Source organism: Arachis stenosperma, chromosome 9, assembly GCF_014773155.1.
Source record: "Arachis stenosperma cultivar V10309 chromosome 9, arast.V10309.gnm1.PFL2, whole genome shotgun sequence".
NCBI classification, from domain to species: domain Eukaryota; kingdom Viridiplantae; phylum Streptophyta; class Magnoliopsida; order Fabales; family Fabaceae; genus Arachis; species Arachis stenosperma.
In genome coordinates this window covers 89,849,702-89,872,860 of record NC_080385.1, presented here as the reverse complement: position 1 = coordinate 89,872,860, position 23,159 = coordinate 89,849,702, and the positions used below count along the sequence as shown (strand labels likewise).

At 37.5% G+C, this 23,159-nt stretch overlaps 1 non-coding gene across 1 annotated transcript; it reads left to right on the top strand.

Annotated features, from left to right (window-relative positions):
- The first annotated feature begins 7,507 nt into the window (after positions 1–7,507).
- Positions 7,508–7,611, top strand: LOC130953668 (small nucleolar RNA R71). The gene has a single exon (XR_009075830.1). It is a non-coding gene; the product is annotated as a small nucleolar RNA R71 (small nucleolar RNA).
- Positions 7,612–23,159: the final 15,548 nt, after the last annotated feature.

Here is a 23,159-nt window from a genome sequence, read left to right as displayed (position 1 = left end):
AGATCAGAATGGGGAGTTCATTGGGTGTTAGGAGATATTGAGATCTCCGAATCAAACATTTTTATCTCTTCCTCAACCAATGCATTCATTGATTTTGCTTGGCAATCTTATATGATTGGATCCCAATCCCTTGGCTCACCAATTCTCTCTAAAAACAAACAAATTCCCAATCCCTTGGTTAAATGTTCATAGAAGAGATGATGCTCGATCACTGATTATACCACACAGTTTCATGAACCACAATTTGGTAGGATTACATGTCACAATATCCATCCAAACCCCAATTCAATTCACTGTGAGAAGCTTCTCTAGCATGAATCCTCCATTCCTTTCCCAAGGTTCCGAAGGATTCCAAGTATGGGTAGTTTCTTTCCCAAGACAACTACCCAATGGAGTTAGATCGAGAAGCTTTCTAACAAAATTCAAGAGAAAAGATTGAAGAAGAAGATAAAACTATTATTGATTCATTGAATTACAATAGAGCTCCCTAACCCAATGAAAGGGTTTAGTGAGTCATAGCTCTGAATTCAATTCCAAAAAGATGAAAAATTCTCCAGTGTCAAAAAGTTCTAACTAACTTCAATTCTATCCTATTTATACACTTTCTAAATTGAGCTTCTGTTGTGTTTTGGGCTTTGAGGCCTTTCCTGATTTCCTTTTGCTTTAGGTTTATGGTCCATAATCCTGATGAGGCTGTGATCCAATTCTGTAACATTCATTGAGCAAACTTAGTGTAAAACAAGTAATGACACGACTCAACAAATTAAGTTCCAGACTCATCAATTCTTCAGGCCCCAATCCCATAAAACCATGATATTCAATTGGGTTTCATACCATAATACGTTTAAGTTGAAGTTTGGGCTCAAATGCTAACTTAAACTTCAATATACTTGGCCCAGAAACCCTTTCAAAAAGTGGCGTTTAAGTTGAAGTTTAAGTTTCAGTTTAAGGTTAAACTGAAACTTAAACGTGGAAATGGGAAGAAAGCAACTATGGAGTGTGGTATGGTCGAACACGTTTAAGCTTTAGTTTAAGGTTAAACTAAGCTTAAACTGGAATTGAAGAAAGCAACCCTGGAGGCAATTTGTGGTCGAACACGTTTAAGCTCCAGTTAAGGTTAAACTGGAGCTTAACGTGGGAATGAAGAAGGTAGCCCAGGAGTGTGAATGTCGAACACGTTTAAGCTCCAGTTTAACCTTAAACTGGAGCTTAAACGTGGAAATGGCTTCTGGTGCATAATGTGGGGTCGAACACGTTTACCTCCAGTTTAAGGTTAAACTGGAGGTTAAACGTGGAAATGCTCCCTTGGTGCTATTTTCCTTCTGGCGTTTAACTTCCAGTTTAAGGTTAAACTGGAGGTTAACGCCAATTTCACTTTGGTGCATTTCTCATTCTGGCGTTTAACTTCCAGTTTAAGGTTAAACTGGCTTAAACTGGAGGTTAAACGCCACTTTCAGCAGCATTATATGGCTTGGCAGTTTAAGTTCCAGTTTAAGCTTAACTGGAACTTAAACTCCACATGTGATCTTCAAGCTTCCTTATTGATTTTGTTGCTTCCTTGCCTAGCATCTTCTTCCCTGAAATCATCCAAACAATTGCATCAAAGTCTTGCAAAATTTCATGAGAAATCTTACATTCATAGCATTCAAGTAATATAACTAAACTCATGGAAGTTGCATCAAAATTATACTGTTTGGATGATTCATTACTTTGTTGTTCATTTAAACCATTCTTGGTTACTTTAAGCTCAAAAAAATGCATAAAACAACTAAAACTAACAGAAAAATGCTAGTGAAACTAGCCTAAGATGCCTTGCCATCACAACACCAAACTTAATACTTGCTTGTCCCTAAGCAGTCCTGAGTTATTTGAGAAGAAAGTATGAAACAAAAAGCAATTACATTGGCTTATATTAGCAAGCATTTGAAGTTCATCAGAAGGGTTTTATGCAGAAAGTTGCAGCATCACTTTTTCATTCTTATCAGGTAGGATTATCACTTTTTCATTGCATCCATCAAACACTGCTATGGCCTCTTGTTATTCTTATGTCCTTGTCACTTTTCCCTTCTTTGTTTTCTTTTTCTTAGAGCTCCTTTGCTCCTTGTTTGCTCAGTGTCATGTGTCGCACAAGCCTTTGGCATTTTCTTTTTCTTATCAGTGCACTACACATATCCACTACAGCATTTTAGTTCACATTTCTTCTTGAGACATTGGTGCCCAGCACCTCTTTGTGTGACTAAATGTTTTGTATTTAGGTTGCTCTTGATAATGGACTTTTGGTTGATAATCCCGGGTTAGTTAACCCAAGTTACCAAGTGTTGAAACACTCCTCAACCTATTCATCCAAGCATATCCTTAATACATAAACACCACAGGCATTTGTCTCAGAAGTTCAAACCATTGGTGCCTAGCTTATTTTCTCAATTTTTTTATTTTTTGCTTTTTGGTTGCCCTTTTTCAGTGGCTTTTTCTTCTTCTTTTTCTTTCTTTTTCATGGCCAAAGATATTTATTCATCAAGATCCATAGACAGTATTCAAACTTCTACACAAAATTGATAATTCTACACTCAATTTCCAGTGATCTGACTGAACAATCAAGCATGCATACCGCCACTTAATTCTACTTTATTTGTCACTAATTGAGCCAAATTACTTTTGTTCAAACTTTTCTTTTATTTTTGGAAACAGAACAAGCATGGCAAGCATTTGTTTAAGAAGGTGGAGTTTATCCAACATCTAGGCATTCACTTTATTTAAAGCAGTAAACCAACACTCATACTCTCACATTAAAACTTAATGACTTAATGAAAAGAAAGCTCATAAAGACAATTCACCAATTATCATTTGATTATTAAGGAACGAGACCACCTCTTATTTATTGCTTGGTTCTTCTTAATTCTTGGGATCCTGCTTCTTCTTGCTTCCTGCCTCTTTTTGACCACTTGTGCTTCCTTTGTCTTTTCTTATGAGCTTTTTCCAGAATCCAGCCTTTTTCATCGTTTCTTCCACTCCTTTTTCAAGGATCATTGCCTTGTTTATTTCTCCTTCTTTCCTCCCTTTGAAATACTCATCATAAGCTGGGAATGCTGGGTCCATCTTGTGTAGATGTTCCCCTATGTAGTTAAGCTTGATTTGAGACTGATGTTGTAATCAGCTTGAACTGAGTATCTTGCATTCTGCAAAGTGGTGGCTTCCTTGATTGCCAAGATATTGGCATCTTGGTGTTGGCATATGTGGCTGAGGGATTCCTGTAATTGTAAATTCTGTTCCCTTTGCAGATCTAAGAATCTTGATTCAAAGTTCCTTTGCATATCCATCATTTTTAGGTGAAAGTCCTCTTGTCTCTCCTGAGACCTCATGTATTGTTGAGACATTCCTTCTATGATTTCCTGCATTCTGCTCATATCCACGGGTCTTTGGGAACTTGTTGCCTTCTTTCTGGAATTCCTTGCTCTTCTTGCTCTTCTCTTCTCCTTCTTCTCCTTCTTCTCCTTCTTGCTCTGCTTCTGCTTGTTGCCCTTCTTCATTTCTTCTTTTTGTATGTCTTGGAGCAATTGGGCCAAGAGTCATTCTGTACGCAGTTATGGCCATTCCAGGATATAGCCAATTAGGTCTTTCATCTTCAAGTGGTACTTTGGGCATCGATGCATAGTCTAATGATGGTGCTAGGGAAGTGGAGCCAGGAGTCATGGTCACTTTTCTCACTAAACTCTTGTATCTGTTCAGCAATGAGTTTATGAACTTTGATCTCCCCTCCCACCATAATGCAATGTAGCAAGATGGCTCTTTTAGGGACTATTTCTGAAGAGTTTGCAGTGGGTAGGATGGATCTCCTAACTATTGCATACCACCCTTTAGCTTCAGGTGTTAGGTCTCCCCTTCTCAAGACTCTTGGAGCCCCTTTTGTTTTTCTCACCCATTCAGCTCTGATGGCACAAAGGTCTTCAGCATAGTCGAATAGTCAGGTTCTCCTATCATCCTTTCCTCATAACTTGCTTGGCTGAAACGTATGTTTTTTAGGCCAAGAGTTTTCATGATTGCTTTGGGGCTGAAGTCAACTTCCACCCCTCTCACATAGCTTTTGTATGTGGGTTCCACGGTTGGATCCTCCCTCACTACATTTGCATAAAACTCCTTCACCAGGTTGATGTTGATTTTAGTGATGGCTTAGTCAAGAGCTCCCACTTCCTCTTTTTGATCTTTTCCCAAACACCTGGGAACTCATCCTTTTCAAGGTCAAAGGGAACCTCAGCTAGTACCGTTTTAGGTCTCATCCATTCGGCTTGAATCTCATGGAAAACTGATCTGTATCTCCATGCATCGAATCCCCTGTTTTCCTCCATTGGCTGCTTGTCTTTTCTTCTTTTGTGGCTAGATGAAGCTGCCATTGGTTCTTTAGTTTTGGTAAGTGACAGCTAAAGTTGACAAGGTGAAGCAAGAAGTGTTGTTGGAAGTGTGGTGAGGTTGTTTTCGGCAAGAGATGGTTATGCTATGATGAAGGAAAATGTGTATGAAGGAGATTTGGTGGTGTGGAACTCGTTCCCCAAGTGGTTCTTTATAGTGCCCATGAGTGAAAAATGGACGGCTAGGGTGGTTTGTGAAGGGTGGCTTGATGGTAAATATATGAATTGTGGAGAAGGACGATTTGCTTTTCATTTTCTTGGAAGTATTCTGGGTGCATTAGGTTGTACATGTAGCTTTCTTTTCTTGCAGAACTTCCTTTTCCCATGTGTTAGTTTCAAAGATTTGTGAATTTTCTTTTTGACCAAGCACGTACCTCCCTTTGTCTTTTTCCTCCATTTTTGTCTTTTCTTTTGTACCTGCACAAACAAACAAATTTGCTATCATTTTTCGGTCCATGTGAATTATGAATAGTATTTGCACATGTAAATCAATGCTTGTCTTTATGAGCTTATAGCCGTGACTTCTACATGTATGCACACTTATTATTTGGACACCAAACTTAGTGTTTGGTTAAGTCTCCTGATGACATGAAATCCATATTGGTTGTCCTTAATGAGTGTGCATAATTCTAATAAATCATAGTCACCTTGGCTCTTTGATCCTAACAATTTTTTTACTACCTAAAGTAATTGAAATCAAAGTATTAAACATGCAAATGGTATACTTGTCATGAATTTCTGAATCCAAAGGAACTTCTTGCTTTTCATTAACTGTTTCAAAAGGAACACCAAACTTAATGTTTGGTTGTGCACCTTGAAAGATGAATACAATTTGAATAAGAATTGGGGGTGCCTTCAGGTACACCAACTTAGAGACCAATTGTATTTTACATGCAAGGTTTAGTGCACTTTATCAACAGTTGTCCTGAGGATTCAAGTTCATGCATAAGAAACCATGCTTTATTAGATGCAAAGCAAAACAATAAAGAGTAAGGATACTAAAACATGGGTTGCCTCCCATGAAGCGCTTCTTTAACGTCACTAGCTTGACGGTTGTCCCTTGTTAGGGTGGATTGTAGTGCTTGACGTCCTCTCCTCTCACTATGGAAACATCCCCATTTGATTCCTTCATGATTTCCAAATGTTCCATAGAAAGAACTTTCCTGATTGTGAACACTTGAGGGAGCTGGGAAGGAATGGGTTTGAGGCCAGGTGGGATTGGCAAATAATGACTTGGTATCACTTTATCTCCCGGAGAGAAACCTTCAGTGGGAATTTTCTTGTTTCTCCACCCTCTTGGCGATTTCTTTACAATTCTTCCCTCTCTTGAGGATTTCTTCATTGACCCTTATGCTAGGAGGACACTTCTGATCTGTTTCTATTGATTCTTGTGGCTTTAACTCTTGTAATTCTTGTTTGCCTTCAAAGGATTGTTTTAGAATTTCAGCTGCTGAATTGCTTTCCTCCAAACACAGATTGCTATTCATCCTTAGGCTTTTCAGGTTTGGTTCAGGCTCAGATGCAGTTAAAAACATGAAATGAGCTGTTCATCAGTACTCTCAAAACTCTCCTTGTTCTATATCTATGAGCTCTAGTAGCTTAGTCCAAAGTCTGTGGGAAAAAATAATTTCCACTTTCACCAGCACATTCTCAACTACCCCTTCAGCTTGCTTTTGAGTTTTGTCAGCCAGTTGTATGATTACATCAGTAGATCTCACCTCATTCAGTTGTAGCCTCCTCATAAGAGTCAGAGGCATCACATTTATGCTAGCTCCTAGATCACAGAATCCTCTGTCAATTTTTGTTTCCCCTATGATGCAGGGATATGAAAACTTCCTGGGTCTGTTTTCTTAGAGACCATATCCTTCTTGATGAGCACTGCATTCTTTGTTCATTATTACAGTTTTGTCCTCCCTTCAAAACTCTTTTCTTGCTCAGCAATTCCTTCAAATACTTGATATGTGTAGGCATCTGCTGGAGGATCTCAAGAAAGGGAATATTGATGTGGAGAGACTTAAATGTCTCTAAGAACCATAAATATGTTTTTCCCTTTTTCACCTCCTCCTAACCTCTGAGGAAATGGTGCTTTGGTTGGTATGTTTCCCAGCATGCCTTCCTTTTGCATTTCCTTGGCTTGCTCAGTTTCACTTTCCTGCTTAGCTTCTTCCACACCTTCTTTCAAGATTCTGGCTCCTTTTCTGAGGGTCTGATTCCTTCTTCTTCTGAGACTTCCTTCAATATGGTGATGGCCTTGCATTCTTCCCATCTCACTCCCTTTTGTTCCCCCTTAGGATTCTTTTCAGTGTCACTAGGGAACACTGCAGTTGACTTGGGGGCCTGTTGAGATAGCTCTCCTACTTGAGACTCCATCCACTTGAGTTTTTCACCATGGCTCCTTAAGGTCGATCTCACATCTTCCCTAAAGCTTTTCAACTCATTTATGTCCTGACCCATGTTTGCTAGTATTCCTTCTATCCTGTTTAATTGATCTTGAAATTGTTGGCTCGGATTAGGTTGGGCAGGTTGATTATTTTGGCCATGATATGGTGGTTGGGAGTAAGTGTTTTGTGGTTTGATATGATCTTTGGTTGGAGTTTTGGTATGTGGAATTGTTATGTTGGTTGTGGTTGTAGGTTTGTGGTTTTGTGGTTGGGTTTGCTGGTTTTCCTACCCAAAGTTTGGGTGGTTTTTCCATCTTGGGTTGTAAGTGTTGGAATGTGGATCATATGATTGCTTTTGTTGGTTTCCCACATAGTTGGCCTCTTCCCAATCACCTCCTTCAATGCTTACTTCCTCTTGATCTTGTGTGTGTATTGCAGCCACTTGATTTGTGTCTAATTTCCTGGTGAGCTCTGCTAGTTGCTTGGCAAACACCTTGTTTTGGGCTAGAATTGTATCAACATGGTTCAGCTCCATGACTCCCTTAGTGTTGTGCCTTTCTGAAGCATAGTAGTACTCATTCTCAGCCACTGTCTCAATCACTTCAATGGCTTCTTCCACAGTCTTCTTCCTGTTCAATGAACCTCCTGATGAATGGTCTACAGCCTTCCTTGATTCATAAGAGTCCATCATAGAAAATATGCAATTGCACCCAATCATGGAACATGTCTGGTGGGCATCTCTTTGTCAAATCCTTGAACCTCTCCCATGCCTCGTAGAGAGTTTCACCATCTTGTTGTTTAAAAGTCTGAACCTCAGATCGAAGCCTATTGACCTTTTGTGGGGGTAGAAACGTGCCAGAAACTTGCTTTTCCACCTCATCCCAGGTTGTTAGGCTCCCCCTTGGGAATGATTTCAGCCACTTAGCTGCCTTGTCCCTAAGTGAAATGGGAACAAGAGCAGTTTATAGGCATCTTCCTGAACTCCATTGGACTCACAGTGTCGCAAATTCTCAGGAATTTTGTGAGATGTTGGTTTGGATCTTCATTAGCACTCCCACCAAATGAACAATGATTCTCCACCAGTGATATTAGCTGTGGTTTGAGTTCAAAATTGTTGGCCTGAATGGGTGGTTTCTGAATGCTGCTACCACAATTCCTAGAGGTTGGGTTTATGTATGAACCAAGAACCCTCCTCTCGGGAATGGCATTGTTTCCATCAGCTCTCTCATGGTTGTGAACTTCTCTATCCATGTTGAGATCTAGAGCTTCCTCAAAATTGTCCTCAGATTCTCCTTCAGATTCTTCTTCTCCCAGTACTCTCTTCCCTCTTGCTTCCCTTCTAAGTCTATGAAGGGTCCTCTCTGGTTCGGTATATGGAGGAGTTGATATCTCTCCTCTCCTACCTGTCATACAAGAACACACCACAAGCAACAAACAAGTGGAATACTCTTGGTTAATGGAAGAGTATGGTTAGAGCAGTTGAGGAATTAATTCAAATAGTTAGTGGGTCAGTGAGTTAGTTGCTTGAATTGAAAGGCATAAGAAGAAAAAGCAAATAACAGAGTGCAGAAATTAAAATTCAACAGTAACTTGAACTAAATTAACAAAACAAGAAAATGCTCAATCTAGTTAACTTCCAATTTGAGAATTGTCAATCGAAAACCATCCCCGGCAACGGCGCCATAAACTTGATGCTGCATAAACTTGATATGCTACGATTTAGGAAATTGCTCGATCGGCAAAATTCCTTCCGGCAAGTGCACCGGTTATCGTCAAGTAAAAACTCACAATAGAGTGAGATCGAATCCCACAAGGATTGTTGAGTGAGCAATTCGGATTAGAAGTATGTTCTAGTTGAGCGGAATCAAGATTTAGATGAGAACTGCGGAATATAAAATTGCATGAATTAAAGAGCGAGAAGCTAAATTGCTGAAATTAAAAGGGATGGGGGTGATTGCATGAATTTAATTGCAGAATGTAAAGAGAAAGTGTAGATCAGAAATGGGGAATTCATTGGGTGTTAGGAGATATTGAGATCTCCGAATCAAAACATTTTTATCTCTTCCTCACCAATGCATTCATTGAATTTTGCTTGGCAATTTTATATGATTGGATCCCAATCCCTTGGCTCACCATTCTCTCTAAAAACAAACAAATTCCCAATCCCTTGGTTTAAATGTTCATAAGAAGAGATGATGCTCGATCACTGATTATACCACACAGTTTCATGAACCACAATTTGGTAGGATTACATGTCACAATATCCATCTAAACCCCATTCAATTCACTGTGAGAAAGCTTCTCTAGCATGAATCCTCCATTCCTTTCCCAAGGTTCCGAAGGATTCCAAGTATGGGTAGTTTCTTTCCAAGACAACTACCCAATGGAGTTAGATCGAGAAGCTTTCTAACAAAATTCAAGAGAAAAGATTGAAGAAGAAGATAAACTATTATTGATTCATTGAATTACAATAGAGCTCCCTAACCCAATGAAAGGGTTTAGTGAGTCATAGCTCTGAATTCAATTCCAAAAAGATGAAAAATTCTCCAGTGTCAAAAAGTTCTAACTAACTTCAATTCTATCCTATTTATACACTTTCTAAATTGAGCTTCTGTTGTGTTTCTTGGGCTTTGAGGCCTTTCCCTGATTTCCTTTTGCTTTAGGTTTATGGTCCATAATCCTGATGAGGCTGTGATCCAATTCTGTAACATTCATTGAGCAAACTTAGTGATAAACAAGTAATGACACGAGACTCAACAAATTGATGTTCCAGACTCTCAATTCTTCAGGCCCAATCCCATAAACCATATTCAATTGGGTTTCATACCATAATACGTTTAAGTTGAAGTTTGTGCTCAAATGCTAACTTAAACTTCAATATACTTGGCCCAGAAACCCTTTCAAAAAGTGGCGTTTAAGTTGAAGTTTAAGTTTCAGTTTAAGGTTAACTGAAACTTAAACGTGGAAATGGAAGAAAGCAACTATGGAGTGTGGTATGGTCGAACATGTTTAAGCTTTAGTTTAAGGTTAAACTAAAGCATAAACGTGGAATTAAGAAAGCAACCCTGGAGGCAATTTGTGGTCGAACACGTTTAAGCTCCAGTTTAAGGTTAAACTGGAGCTTAAACGTGGGAATGAAGAAGGTAGCCCAGGAGTGTGAATGTCGAACGTTTAAGCTCCAGTTTAACCTTAACTGGAGCTTAAACGTGGAAATGGCTTCCTGGTGCATAATGTGGGTCGAACACGTTTAACCTCCAGTTTAAGGTTAAACTGGAGGTTAAACGTGGAAATGCTCCCTTGGTGCTATTCTCCTTCTGGCGTTTAACTTCCAGTTTTAAGGTTAAACTGGAGGTTAAACGCTAGTTTCAGCATTTCTCAACTTTCATGATTCTGGCGTTTAACTTCCAGTTTAACCTTAAACTGGAGGTTAAACGCCAATTCAGCTTTGGGCATTTCTCATTTTGGCGTTTAACTTCCAGTTTAAGGTTAAACTGGAGGTTAAACGCCACTTTCAGCATTATATGGCTTGGCAGTTTAAGTTCCAGTTTAAGCTTAAACTGGAACTTAAACTCCACATGTGATCTTCAAGCTTCCTTTATTGATTTTGTTGCTTCCTTGCCTAGCCTCTTCTTCCCTGAAATCATCCAAACAATTGCATCAAAGTCTTGCAAAATTTCATGAGAAATCTTACATTCATAGCATTCAAGTAATATAACTAAAAACTCATGGAAGTTGCATCAAAATTATACTGTTTGGATGATTCATTACTTTGTTGTTCATTTAACCATTCTTGGTTACTTTAAGCTCAAGAAAATGCATAAAACCTAAAACTAACAGAAAAATGCTAGTGAAACTAGCCTAAGATGCCTTGGCATCAAGGAGTGAGTTCGGATTTTGGATGAAGAGAGGTGAAGAGAAGTTTAGTAAATAAATAATTAAAAAGAATAAGAAAAGAGAGGGAGAATTCGAAAATTAATTTTTGAAAAGGAGTTAGTAATTTTGAAAATTAAAGATAAGATATGATTAAAATTAAATTTAAAACAATTAAAAGAAGTTTTGAAAAAGAGAGAGGTATTTTCGAAAATTGAAGAGGGAAAAGTAGTTAGGTGGTTTTGAAAAAGATAAGAAACAACAAATGTCAAATAGTTAGTTGAAAAAGATATCAAAATCAAATTTGAAAAGATTATAAGATAAGAAGTTAGATAAGATATTTTGAAATCAAATTTTGAAAAAGATAAAATTTTTGAAAAAGATATGATAAAAGATAAAAAGATTTAATTCAAAAATTTGAAATTACTTACTTCACCAATAAGAAACTACAAGATAAGATTCTAGAACTTAAAGATTGAACCTTTCTTACAAGAAAGTAACAAACTTCAAATTTTTGAATCAATCACATTAATTGTTAGTGAATTTTCGAAAATATGATATAAAGGTAAGAAAAAGATTTTGAAATATTTTGAAAAAGATTTTTGAAATTTTCGAAAAATAGAAAAAAATGAAAAAGATATAATTTTGAAAAAGATTTTGAAAAGATAAGATTTTTAAAATTGAAAATTTGACTTGACTTGTAAAAACAACTAATTTTGAAAATTTTTGACTAAGTCAACTCAAATTTTCGAAAATTTGGAGAAAAATAAGGAAAAGATATTTTTTTGATTTTTGAAATTTTAATTATGAGAGAGAAAAACATAAAAATGACTCACAACATAAAAATTATGAATCAAACTCATGATGCATGCAAGAACACTATGAATGTCAAGATGAACACCAAGAACACTTTGAATCAGATGAACATCAAGAACATAATTTGAAAAATTTTTGATGCAAAGAAAATGCAAGATACCAAACTTAGAAATCTTTAATGCATGGACTCTAACAAACAAAAAATGCATATGAAAAACAACAAACAACACAAAATAAGAAACCATCAAGATCAAATAAAGACTTGTCAAGAACAACTTGAAGATCATGAAGAACACCATGAATGAACTAATTTTGAAAAATGCAAGAAAAAATTTTAAAAGCATGCAATTGACACCAAACTTAAAAATTGACTCAAGACTCAAACAAGAAACACAAAATATTTTTTTATTTTTATGATTTTATTAATTTTTTGGATTTTTATTAATTTTTTCGAGAATAAAGTTTGGAAAAATGAAAAAGAAAAGAAAAATTTTGAAAAGGATTTTTGAAAAATTTTTTAAAAGAAAATTACCTAATCTGAGCAACAAGATGAACCGTCAGTTGTCCATACTCGAACAATCCCCGGCAACGGCGCCAAAACTTGGTGGACGAAATGTGATCTTCAAAGTTGGACTCTTGTACTTGATGAATTTAATTCGAGATAATAATGGCTCTTGGCTATATGTGGACACAACTCCGTTCAACTTAACCAGCAAGTGTACTGGGTCCAAGTAATACCTTACGTGAGTAAGAGTCGATCCCACAAAGATTGTTGGTATGAAGCAAGCTATAGTTATCTTGTAAATCTCAGTCAAGCGGATATAATTGATTATAAATTTTCAAATAATTAAATAATAAACATAAAATAAAGATAAAGTTTACTCATGTATTTCCATGGTGGGAATTTCAGATAGGTGTATGGAGATGCTGTGCTCCTCCTGAATCTCTACTTTCCTACTTCTTCCTTCAATCCTTCTTATTCCTTTCCATGGCAAGCTGTATGTAGGGCATCACCGTTGTCAATGGCTACATCCCATCCTCTCAGTGAAAATGGTCCAATGCTCTGTCACAGCACGGCTAGTCATCTGTCGGTTCTCAATCAGGTTGGAATAGAATCCTTTAATTCTTTTTGCGTCTGTCACTAACGCCCAACCTTCAGGAGTTTGAAGCTCGTCATAGTCATTCAATTCCGGAATCTTACTCGGAATACCCCAGACAAGGTTAGACTTTCCGGATTCTCATGAATGCCGCCATCAATTCTAGCTTATACCACGAAGATTCTGATTAAGGAATCCAAGAGATATGCGCCCGGCCTAAGGTAGAACGAAGTGGTTGTCAGTCACGCGCGTTCATAGGTGAGAATGATGATGAGTGTCACGGATCATCACATTCATCAAGTTGAAGTGCAACGAATATCTTAGAATAGGAATAAAGAGAATTGAATAGAAAATAGTAGTAATTGCATTGAAACTTGAGGTACAGCAGAGCTCCACACCCTTAATCTATGGTGTGTAGAAAACTCCACCGTTGAAAATACATAATTGAAAGGTTCAGGCATGGCCGAATGGCCACCCCCATGGTCTAAGGACTAGGCATCCAGAGATGTCTAATACACTAGTAAAAAGTTCTATTTATAATAAACTAGCTACTAGGGTTTACATGAGTAAGTAATTGATGCATAAATCCACTTCCGGGGCCCACTTGGTGTATGCTTGGGCTGAGCTTGATCTATCCACGAGCTGAGGCTTTTATTGGAGTTGAACGCCAAGTTGTAACGTGTTTGGGCGTTCAACTCCAGGTCGTGACGTTTTCTGGCGTTTTACTCCAGACAGCAACATAGAACTGGCGTTGAGCGCCAGTTTTACATCATCAATTCTTGAATAAAGTATAAAATATTATATTTCTGGAAAGCTCTGGATGTCTACTTTCCAACGTCGTTGAGAGCGCGCCATTTAGAGTTCTGTAGCTCCAGAAAATCCATTTCGAGTGCAGGGAGCTCAGATTTCAACAGCATCAGCAGTCCTTTGTCAGCCTCCTATCAGAGTTTTGCTCAAGTCCCTTAATTTCAGCCAGAAATTACCTGAAATCACAGAAAAACAAAACACAAACTCATAGTAAAGTCTAGAAATGTGAATTTTACATAAAAACTAATGAAACATCCCTAAAAGTAGCTTAAACTTACTAAAAACTACCTAAAAACAATGCCAACAAGCGTATAAATTATCCGCTCATCAATAGACATGAAGCATAAAAATTGAAAAACAGAGAAATAAGAACAAGGAATGAGTCCCCCTTAATGGCGTCTTCTTCTTGAAGGACCAATGATGTCCTTAAGCTCTTCTATGTCCCTTCCTTGCCTTTGTTGCTCCTCCTTCATTGCTCTTTGATCTTCTCTTATTTCATGGAGAATGATGGAGTGCTCTTGATGTTCCACCCTTAATTGTTCCACATTGTAACTCAAATCTTCTAAGGAAGTGTTGAGTTGTTCCCAATAGTTGTTGGGAGGAAATTGCATCCCTTGAGGCATCTCCGGATTTCTGATGAGCCTCCTCATGCGTCTCTTGTGTTCCATGAGTGGGCTCTCTTGTTTGCTCCATCCTTTTCTTAGTGATGGGCTTGTCCTCCTCAATGAGGATGTCTCCTTCTATGATAACTCCTGCTGAGTAACATAGATGGAAAATAAGATGAGGAAAAGCTAGCCTTGCCAAAGTAGAGGACTTATCGACTATTTTGTAGAATTCATGGGAGATGACTTCATGAACTTCTACTTCCTCTCCAATCATGATGCTATGAATCATGATGGCCAGATCCAAAGTAACTTCAGATCGGTTGCTAGTGGGGATGATGGAGCGTTGAATGAACTCCAACCATCCTCTAGCCACAGGCTTGAGGTCCAGTCTTCTTAGTTGAACCGGCTTGCCTTTGGAGTCTCTTTTCCAGTGAGCTCCTTCCACACATATGTCCATAAGGACTTGGTCCAACCTTTGATTAAAGTTGACCCTTCTAGTGTAGGGCGTTCATCTCCTTGCATCATAAGCAAGTTAAACGCCAACCTCACATTTTTCGGACTAAAATCCAAGTATTTCCCCCGAACCATTGTAACATAGTTCTTTGGATCCGGGTTCACACTTTGATCATGGTTCCTAGTGATCCATGCATTAGCATAGAGCTCTTGAACCATTAAGATTCCGACTTGTTGCATGGGATTGGTTAGGACTTCCCAACCTCTTCTTTGGATCTCATGTCGGATCTCCGGATACTCATTTTTCTTGAGCTTGAAAGGGACCTCCGGGATCACCTTCTTCTTGGCCACAACATCATAGAAGTGGTCTTGATGAGCTTTGGAGATGAATCTTTCCATCTCCTATGACTCGGAGGTGGAAGCTTTTGTCTTCCCTTTCCCTTTTCTAGAGGATTCTCCGGCCTTGGGTACCATCAATGGTTATGGAAAAACAAAATGCTTATGCTTTTACCACACCAAACTTAAATATTGCTCGCCCTTTAGCAAGAGAAAAGAAGAGAAGAAGAAGAAGAAGAAAATTTGGAGGAGAAGAGAGGTGTAGGTTTCGGCCAAGGTATAGAAGAGGGGTTTGTTGTGTGAAAATAAAGTAGAATGGGGGGTATATATAGGGAGGGGGATAGGGTAGGTTCGGCCATTTAGGGTGGGTTTGGGTGTGGAAAGATTTTTGAATTTTGAAGGTAGGTGGGGTTTATGGGGAAGAGTGGATGGATGTGAGTGGTGAAAGGGGTAATTGAGAAGAGAGATTGAGGTGATTGGTGAAGGGTTTTTTGGGAAAGTGTTTATAGGATTAGGAGGTAAGGTGGGAATATGTTAGGTGGGGATCCTGTGGGGTCCACAGATCCTGAGGTGTCAAGGATTTATATCCCTACACCAATTAGGCATGTAAAATGCCTTAGCATACCATTCTGGTGTTTAAACGCCGAAGTGGTGCACGTTCTAGGTGTTCAACGCCCATGTGTAGCATGTTTCTGGCGTTGAACGCCAGTTCCATGCTTGTTACTGGCATTCAGCGCCAGCTTTTCTCAGGGCATATTCCTGGCATCCAAACGCCAGGATTTTGCTTGTTTTGGCGTTCAGCGCCAGATCCATGCTCTATTCTGGCGTTGAACGCCAGCCAGATGCACCTTACTGGCGTTTAAACGCCAGTAAGTCCTTCCTCCAGGGTGTGATTTTTCCTCTGCTGTTTTTGATTCTATTTTTAATTTTAATATTTTTTTTTGTGACTCCTCATGATCATGAACCTACTAAAACACAAAATAACAATAAAAATAAAATTAGATAAATAAAAATTGGGTTGCCTCCCAACAAGTGCTTCTTTAATGTCAATAGCTTGACAGTGGGCTCTCATGGAGCCACAAAGGTGGTCAGGTCAATGTTGTGGACTCCCAACACCAAACTTAGAGTTTGGATATGGGGGTTCAACACCAAACTTAGAGTTTGGTTGTGGCCTCCCAACACCAAACTTAGAGTTTGATTGTGGGGGCTCTGTTTGACACTGTATTGAGAAAGCTCTGCATGCTTACTCTCCCTTGTACAGAAAGATAGCCGTGCTTTAAACACAAGGTAGTCCCGATTCAATTGAAGGACTAATTCTCCTCTGTTAACATCAATCACAGCACCTGCTGTGGCTAGGAAAGGTCTTCCAAGGATGATGCATTCATCCTCTTCCTTCCTAGTGTCTAAGATTATGAAATCAGCAAGGATGTAAAGGCCTTCAACCTTTACTAACACGTCCTCTACTAATCCATAAGCTTGTCTTACTGACTTATCTGCCAATTGTAATGAGAATAAGGCAGGCTGCACCTCCAGGATCCCCAGTTTCTCTATTACAGAGAGTGGCATAAGATTTATGCCTGACCCCAGGTCACACAGAGCCTTGTTAAAGGTCATGGTGCCTATCGTACAGGGTATTAAGAATTTACCAGGATCTTGTTTCTTTTGAGGTAGAGTTTGCTGAACCCATGTATCAAGTTCACTAATGAGCAAGGGAGGTTCACCTTCCCAAGTCTTATCACCAAATAACTTGGCATTCAGCTTCATGATGGCTCCTAGATATTGAGCAACTTGCTCTCCAATTACATCTTCATCCTCTTCAGAGGAAGAATAATCTTCAGAGCTCATGAATGGCGAAGGAGATTTAATGGAGTCTCTATGGTCTCTATATGAGCCTTAGATTCCTTTAGGTCCTCAATGGGAACTCCTTCTTGCTTGAGACGTCCCAGGAGGTCTTCCTCGCTAGGATTTCGTCCTTCTCCTCCCTTGTGCATTCGGCCATATTGATTACATCAATGGCCTTGCACTCCTCTTGGATTTTCTTCTGTATTGCTTGGGAGAGTACTGGGAGGAGTTTCAGTGACTTTTTACTCAGCTGGCCTACTTGTGCCTCCAAATTTCTGATGGAGGACCTTGTTTCACTCATGAAACTTAGAGTGGCATTAGACAGATCAGAGACAAATTTGCTAAATTAGAAGGGCTCTGCTCAGAATTCTCTGTCTATTGCTGAGAAGATGATGGAAAAGGCTTGTTATTGCTGAGCCTGTTCTTCCACCATTATTAAAGCCTTGTTGAGGCTTTTGTTGGTCTTTCCATGAGAAATTTGGATGATTTCTCCATGATGAATTATAGGTGTTTCCATAAGGTTCACCTATGTAATTTACCTCTGCTATTGCAGGGTTCTCAGGATCATAAGCTTCTTCAGAAGCTGCCTCTTTAGTACGTTGATGCATTTTGCCATCCATTCAGACTTTGAGAAATCATGTTAACTTGCTGAGTCAACACTTTGTTCTGAGCCAATATGGCGTTCAGAGCATCAATTTCAAGAACTCCCTTCCTCTGAGGCGTCCCATTATTCACGGAATTCCTCTCAGAAGTGTACATGAATTGGTTATTTGCAACCATGTCAATAAGTTCTTGAGCTTCTGCAAGCGTTTTCTTTAAGTGAATGGATCCACCTGCAGAATGGTCCAGTGACATTTTAGAGAACTCAGACAGACCATAATAGAATATGTCTAATATGGTCCATTCTGAAAATATGTCAGAAGGACACTTTTTGGTCATCTGCTTGTATCTTTCCCAAGCTTCATAGAGGGATTCACCATCTTTTTGCTTGACGGTCTGAACATCCACTCTAAGCTTGGTCAGTTTTTGAGGAGGAAAGAATTTATCCAAGAAGGTCATGACCAGCTTATCCTAGGAGTCTAGGCTATCTTTAGGTTGTGAGTCTAGCCATGTTCTAGCTCTGTCTCTTACAGCAAAAGGAAAGCATGAGCCTGTAGACTTCAGGATCTACTCCATTTGTCTTAACAGTCTCACAAATCTGCAAGAACTCAGTTAAAAACTGATAAGGATCTTCAGATGGAAGTCCATGAAACTTGCAGTTCTGTTACATTAGAGCAACTAATTGAGGTTTCAGCTCAAAATTGTTTGCTCCAATGGCCGGAATGGAGATGCTTCTTCCATCAAATTTGGACATTGGTTTAGTGAAATCACCTAGCATTCTCCTTGCATTATTGTTGTTGGGTTCGGCTGCCATCTCCTTCTCTTGTTCGAAAATTTTAGAAAGGTTGTCTCTGGATTGTTGTAATTTAGCTTCTCTTAGTTTCCTCTTTAGAGTCCTTTCAGGTTCAGGATTAGCTTCAACAAGAATGCCTTTTTCCTTGTTCCTGCTCATATAGGAAGAAGAGAACAAGAAAAAGAAAGAGGAATCATCTATGTCACAATAAAGAGGTTCTTTATTGTTAATAGAAGAAGAAAGGAATAAAAGTGGAGAATCCAATCACAAGGGTGAGGATAGAAGCAGTGATTGGAGATGAAGAGAGGTGAAGAGAAGTGTTAGTAAATAAATAAATAAATAGAAGAAGAAGAGAGGGAGAATTCGAAAATAATTTTGAAAAAGTAGTTAATGATTTTCGAAAATTAAAGATAAGATATAATTAAAATTAAAATTTAAAACAATTAATTAATTAAAAAGAATTTTTGAAAAAGGATGAGATATTTTAAAAAATTAGAGAGAGAAGTAGTTAGGTGGTTTTGAAAAAGATAAGAAACAAACAAAAAGTCAAATAGTTAGTTTGAAAAATATTAAAATCAAATTTGAAAAGATAAGAAGATAAGAAGTTAGATAAGATATTTTTGAAATTAAATTTTTGAAAAAGATAAATTTTGAAAAGATATGATAAGAAGATATGATAAAAATATAGGATTGAAAAAGATTTAATTTTTAAAATTAAAATTAATTACTTAACTAACAAGAAACTAAAAGATATGATTTTAGAATTTAAAGATTGAACCTTTCTTAACAAGAAAGTAACAAACTTCAAATTTTTGAATCAATCACATTAATTGTTAGTGTAATTTCGAAAATTGTGAAATAAAATTAAGAAAAAGATTTTGAAAATAATTTTAAAATTTTCGAAATTAAAAAGATAAAGATGAAAAAGATTTGATTTTTGAAAAAAAAGTTTTGAAAATATAGGATTTTTAAAATTAAAATTTGACTTGACTTGTAAGAAACAACTAATTTTTAAAAATTTTGACCAAGTCAACCCAAAATTTCGAAAATTTGGAGGGAAAAAGGAAAATATATTTTTTGATTTTTGAATTTTTAACGAGGAGAGAAAAACACAAACATGACCCAAAACATGAAAATTTTGGATCAAAACATAATGCATGCAAGAACACTATGAATGTCAAGATGAACACTAAGAACACTTTGAAGATCATGATGAACATCAAAAATATAATTTTGAAAAATTTTTGATGCAAAGAAAACATACAAGACACCAAACTTAGAAATCCTTAATGCATGGACTCTAACAAACGAAAAATGCATATGAAAAACAACAAACAACACACAACAAGAAATTATCAAGATCAAACAAGAAGACTTGTCAAGAACAACTTGAAGATCATGAAGAACACCATGAATGCATGAATTTTCGAAAATTACAAGAAAATTTTTAAAGCATGCAATTGACACCAAACTTAAAAATTGACTCAAGACTCAAACAGGAAACACAAAATATTTTTGATTTTTATGATTTTCTAATTTTTTTTTGTATTTTCTTTTATTTTTTTCGAAAAACATATGGAAAAAGAAAATAAATTCAAAATCTTTAAGAAGAATTCCAAGAATCTTTCAATGTTAGCCCAAAGCTCCAATCAAAGGGTTTGACATGGCTTAATAGCTAGTCAGCTTTAGGATGGAATTACATGCATTGTAGTGATTAGTTGAAGACCAATTCCAAAGGAGTTTGAATATGGCTTTGTAGCCAGCTAGGATTCAACATGTTACCATGAAACTCTAGAATTCATTCTTGAAAGTTTTGAAGCCATAGAATAATTTTAAATTTTTTTTTCGAAAATAATAATAAGTTTATGGAAAAACGAAAACAAAGAAAAATTTTGAAAAATTTTTAAACACTTTTTTAAAAGAAAATTACCTAATCTGAGCAACAAGATGAACCGTCAGTTGTCCAAACTCGAACAATCCCCGACAACGGTGCCAAAAACTTGGTGGGGGCGAAATTGTGATCATCAACAATGGCTCCAATGACTTGATAGCTCTCACACGTGAATTACACTTAGTCACAACTCCGCACAACTAACCAGCAAGTGCACTGGGTCGTCCAAGTAATACCTTATGAGTAAGGGTCGATCCCACGGAGATTGTTGTTATGAAGCAATCTATGGTCATCTTGTAAATCTCATTCAGGCAAATAATTGGTTAGGGAAATATAAAGAGATACTTGCTTAAATAAAAAGGATAGAAATACTTATGTAAATTAATGGTGGAATTTCAGATAAGCGTATGGAGATGCTTGTCCCTGTTGAATCTCTACTTTCCTACTGCTTTCATCAAATCCTTCTTACTCCTTTCCATGGCAAGCTGTATGTAGGGCATCACCATTATCAATGGCTACATCCCATCCTCTCAGTGAAAATGGTCCAAATGTTCTGTCCCAGCACGGCTAATCATCTGTCGGTTCTCAATCAGGCTGGAATAGAATCCCATGATTCTTTTGCGTCTATCACTAACGCCCAGCCTTCAGGAGTTTGAAGCTCGTCACAGTCATTCAATCCCGGAATCCTACTCGGAATGCCACAGACAAGGTTAGACTTTCCGGATTCCCATGAATGCCGCCATCAATTCTAGCTTATACCACGAAGATTCTGATTAAGGGATCCAAGAGATATGCACCCGGCCTAAGGCAGAACGGAAGTGGTTGTCAGTCATGCATGTTCATAGGTGAGAATGATGATGAGTGTCACAGATCATTACATTCATCAAGTTGAAGTGCAACGAATATCTTAGAATAGGAATAAGTCGAATTGAATAGAAAATAGTAGTAATTGCATTGAAACTTGAGGTACAGCAGAGCTCCACACCCTTAATCTATGGTGTAGAAACTCCACCATTGAAAATTCATAAGTGAAAGGTCTAGGCATGGCCGAATGGCCAGCCCCCATGGAGGTCTAAGGACTAGGCGTCCAGAGATGTCTAATACAATAGTAAACTATCCTATTTATACTAGACTAGCTACTAGGGTTTACAAGAGTAAGTAATTAATGCATAAATCCACTTCCAGGGCCCACTTGGTGTATGTTTGGGCTGAGCTTGATCTATCCACGAGTTGAGGCTTCTTTTGGAGTTGAACGCCAAGTTGTAACGTGTTTTGGGCGTTCAACTCCAGTTTGTGACGTGTTTCTGGCGTTTGACTCCAGACAGCAACATGGAACTGGCGTTGAGCGCCAGTTTACGTCATCTAATCACAAATAAAGTATGAACTATTATATATTACTGGAAAGCTCTGGATGTCTACTTTCTAACGCCATTGAGAGCGCGCTATTTGGAGTTTTGTAGCTCCAGAAAATCCATTTCAAGTGCAGAGAGGTCAGATTCCAACAGCATCAGCAGTCCTTTGTCAACCTCCTATCAGAGTTTTGCTCAGGTCCCTCAATTTTAGCCAGAAAATACCTGAAATCACAGAAAAATACATAAACTCATAGTAAAATCCAGAAATGTGAATTTAGCATAAAAACTAATGAAAACATCCCTAAAAGTAACTAGAACCTATTAAAAACTACCTAAAAACAAATGCCAAAAAGCGTATAATTATCCGCTCATCAGACATTGACACCATTGACTATTGAATTAAGTGTGCCATACCCTGGTAGGGACACATTTGGTGCTGTTAGCAGAGTTGTCTTGCCTGCTAAAGAAAGTGCTGAAGGTACTATTATAACAGAAGAAGACATTAAGGAAGAATTCGTGTACAAAATTTTGATTAGAAGGTATTTATCTTCCTGTTCTGAGTTGTCAAAGCTCTTAATAACAAATTTGCAAATTTACAATTGTGTTAGTGTTTGAAATGTCCAATACACCTTAAATTTCATCATTTTGTCTTGAGCTAATCTTTATCTTTATTATTTCTTCTCTATCATTTAGAAAAAACTATTTAAGCTGTTTTTCATGATACTTTTCAGGCACTTTGCCTTTCTCCTTTCCCCATTCTAACTTTGTCAGTAGATCTACAAGTTAATGGGATCTTTACAAAAAGTGCTACCATGTTAAAATGGGTAAGATTTATTGATAATTTTGGCTAGAATTTTGTACTTGCTTTTGTAGTTGATATTGTTTTATCTAATATATGTCACTCTTTTGAGTTCTTTGTGGACAAGAAGAGTTGGAGAGCTTCCATTCATAGGTATATGCCTAGAAAGACTAGGTATGCACACTATAGACAAGGTGAGTTGTTGTTGTTGGATGCAAGCTAGCATTGCAGCTTTGTTTTCAACACATAAGCGAATTCATATTCAAGATGAAAGCTTACAGCTATACTGACCGGGTGTGCTTCTCTCATTACTTGAGCCTTGAAAAGATTCAGGATGTTAATAATTTCACAAAATAATCGCGTTGCAAGTATAGTTCCAAACCAAAAATTATCCTTCACTCAATGTTTAGTTTGTTTGTCACAATGCAAACCAATAAAATATCTGAAGTATTTAAACCTCGGATCGTCTCTCAAAGAAATTGTACGGAAGTGTACTTATTATTGGCTGTGGAAAAGTATTTTTGGGATTTTTGAATGATGAACAAGAAATGTAAATAACAAGAAAATAAACTAACAACTAAGAAAAATCCTAGCAAGGGTTGAGAATTGGGATTCTTGTTCTTATTATGATCGTCAATTGTGATGGTAACTGCCTTTTGCTTTCACTTAGTTAACCTCTAACAATTGAAGGAAAGTCAAGTGAGCAAAATCAACTTAAGTTCACAAATCCTAATCAATGACTAATATAGTGAAGTTCAAGCCAACTAACAACTTTCAATCACCAATCAACAAGAGACTTTGACAATTAACGGGTCTCCAAATTACTCAATCCAAGCCAAGAACACAAAATCTATTTAAAATCCAACCAAGCATTTTATCAATACTTGGAAAGCACAAAATAAAAAGATAGAAAATTAACAAGAAATAATAAAATCTAAGACTAACAATTGCAAGAAAACAATAACCACAAATTAAAATAAACGACAATAAACATAAAATACCCCAAAAAATGCATTAAAAAAAATTGGAATCAACAAGGTGTCATGAACATAAAGCAACAAGATAAAGGAAACAACATATAAAACTAAGAAAGCAAAGAGGTAATAAAAATTAA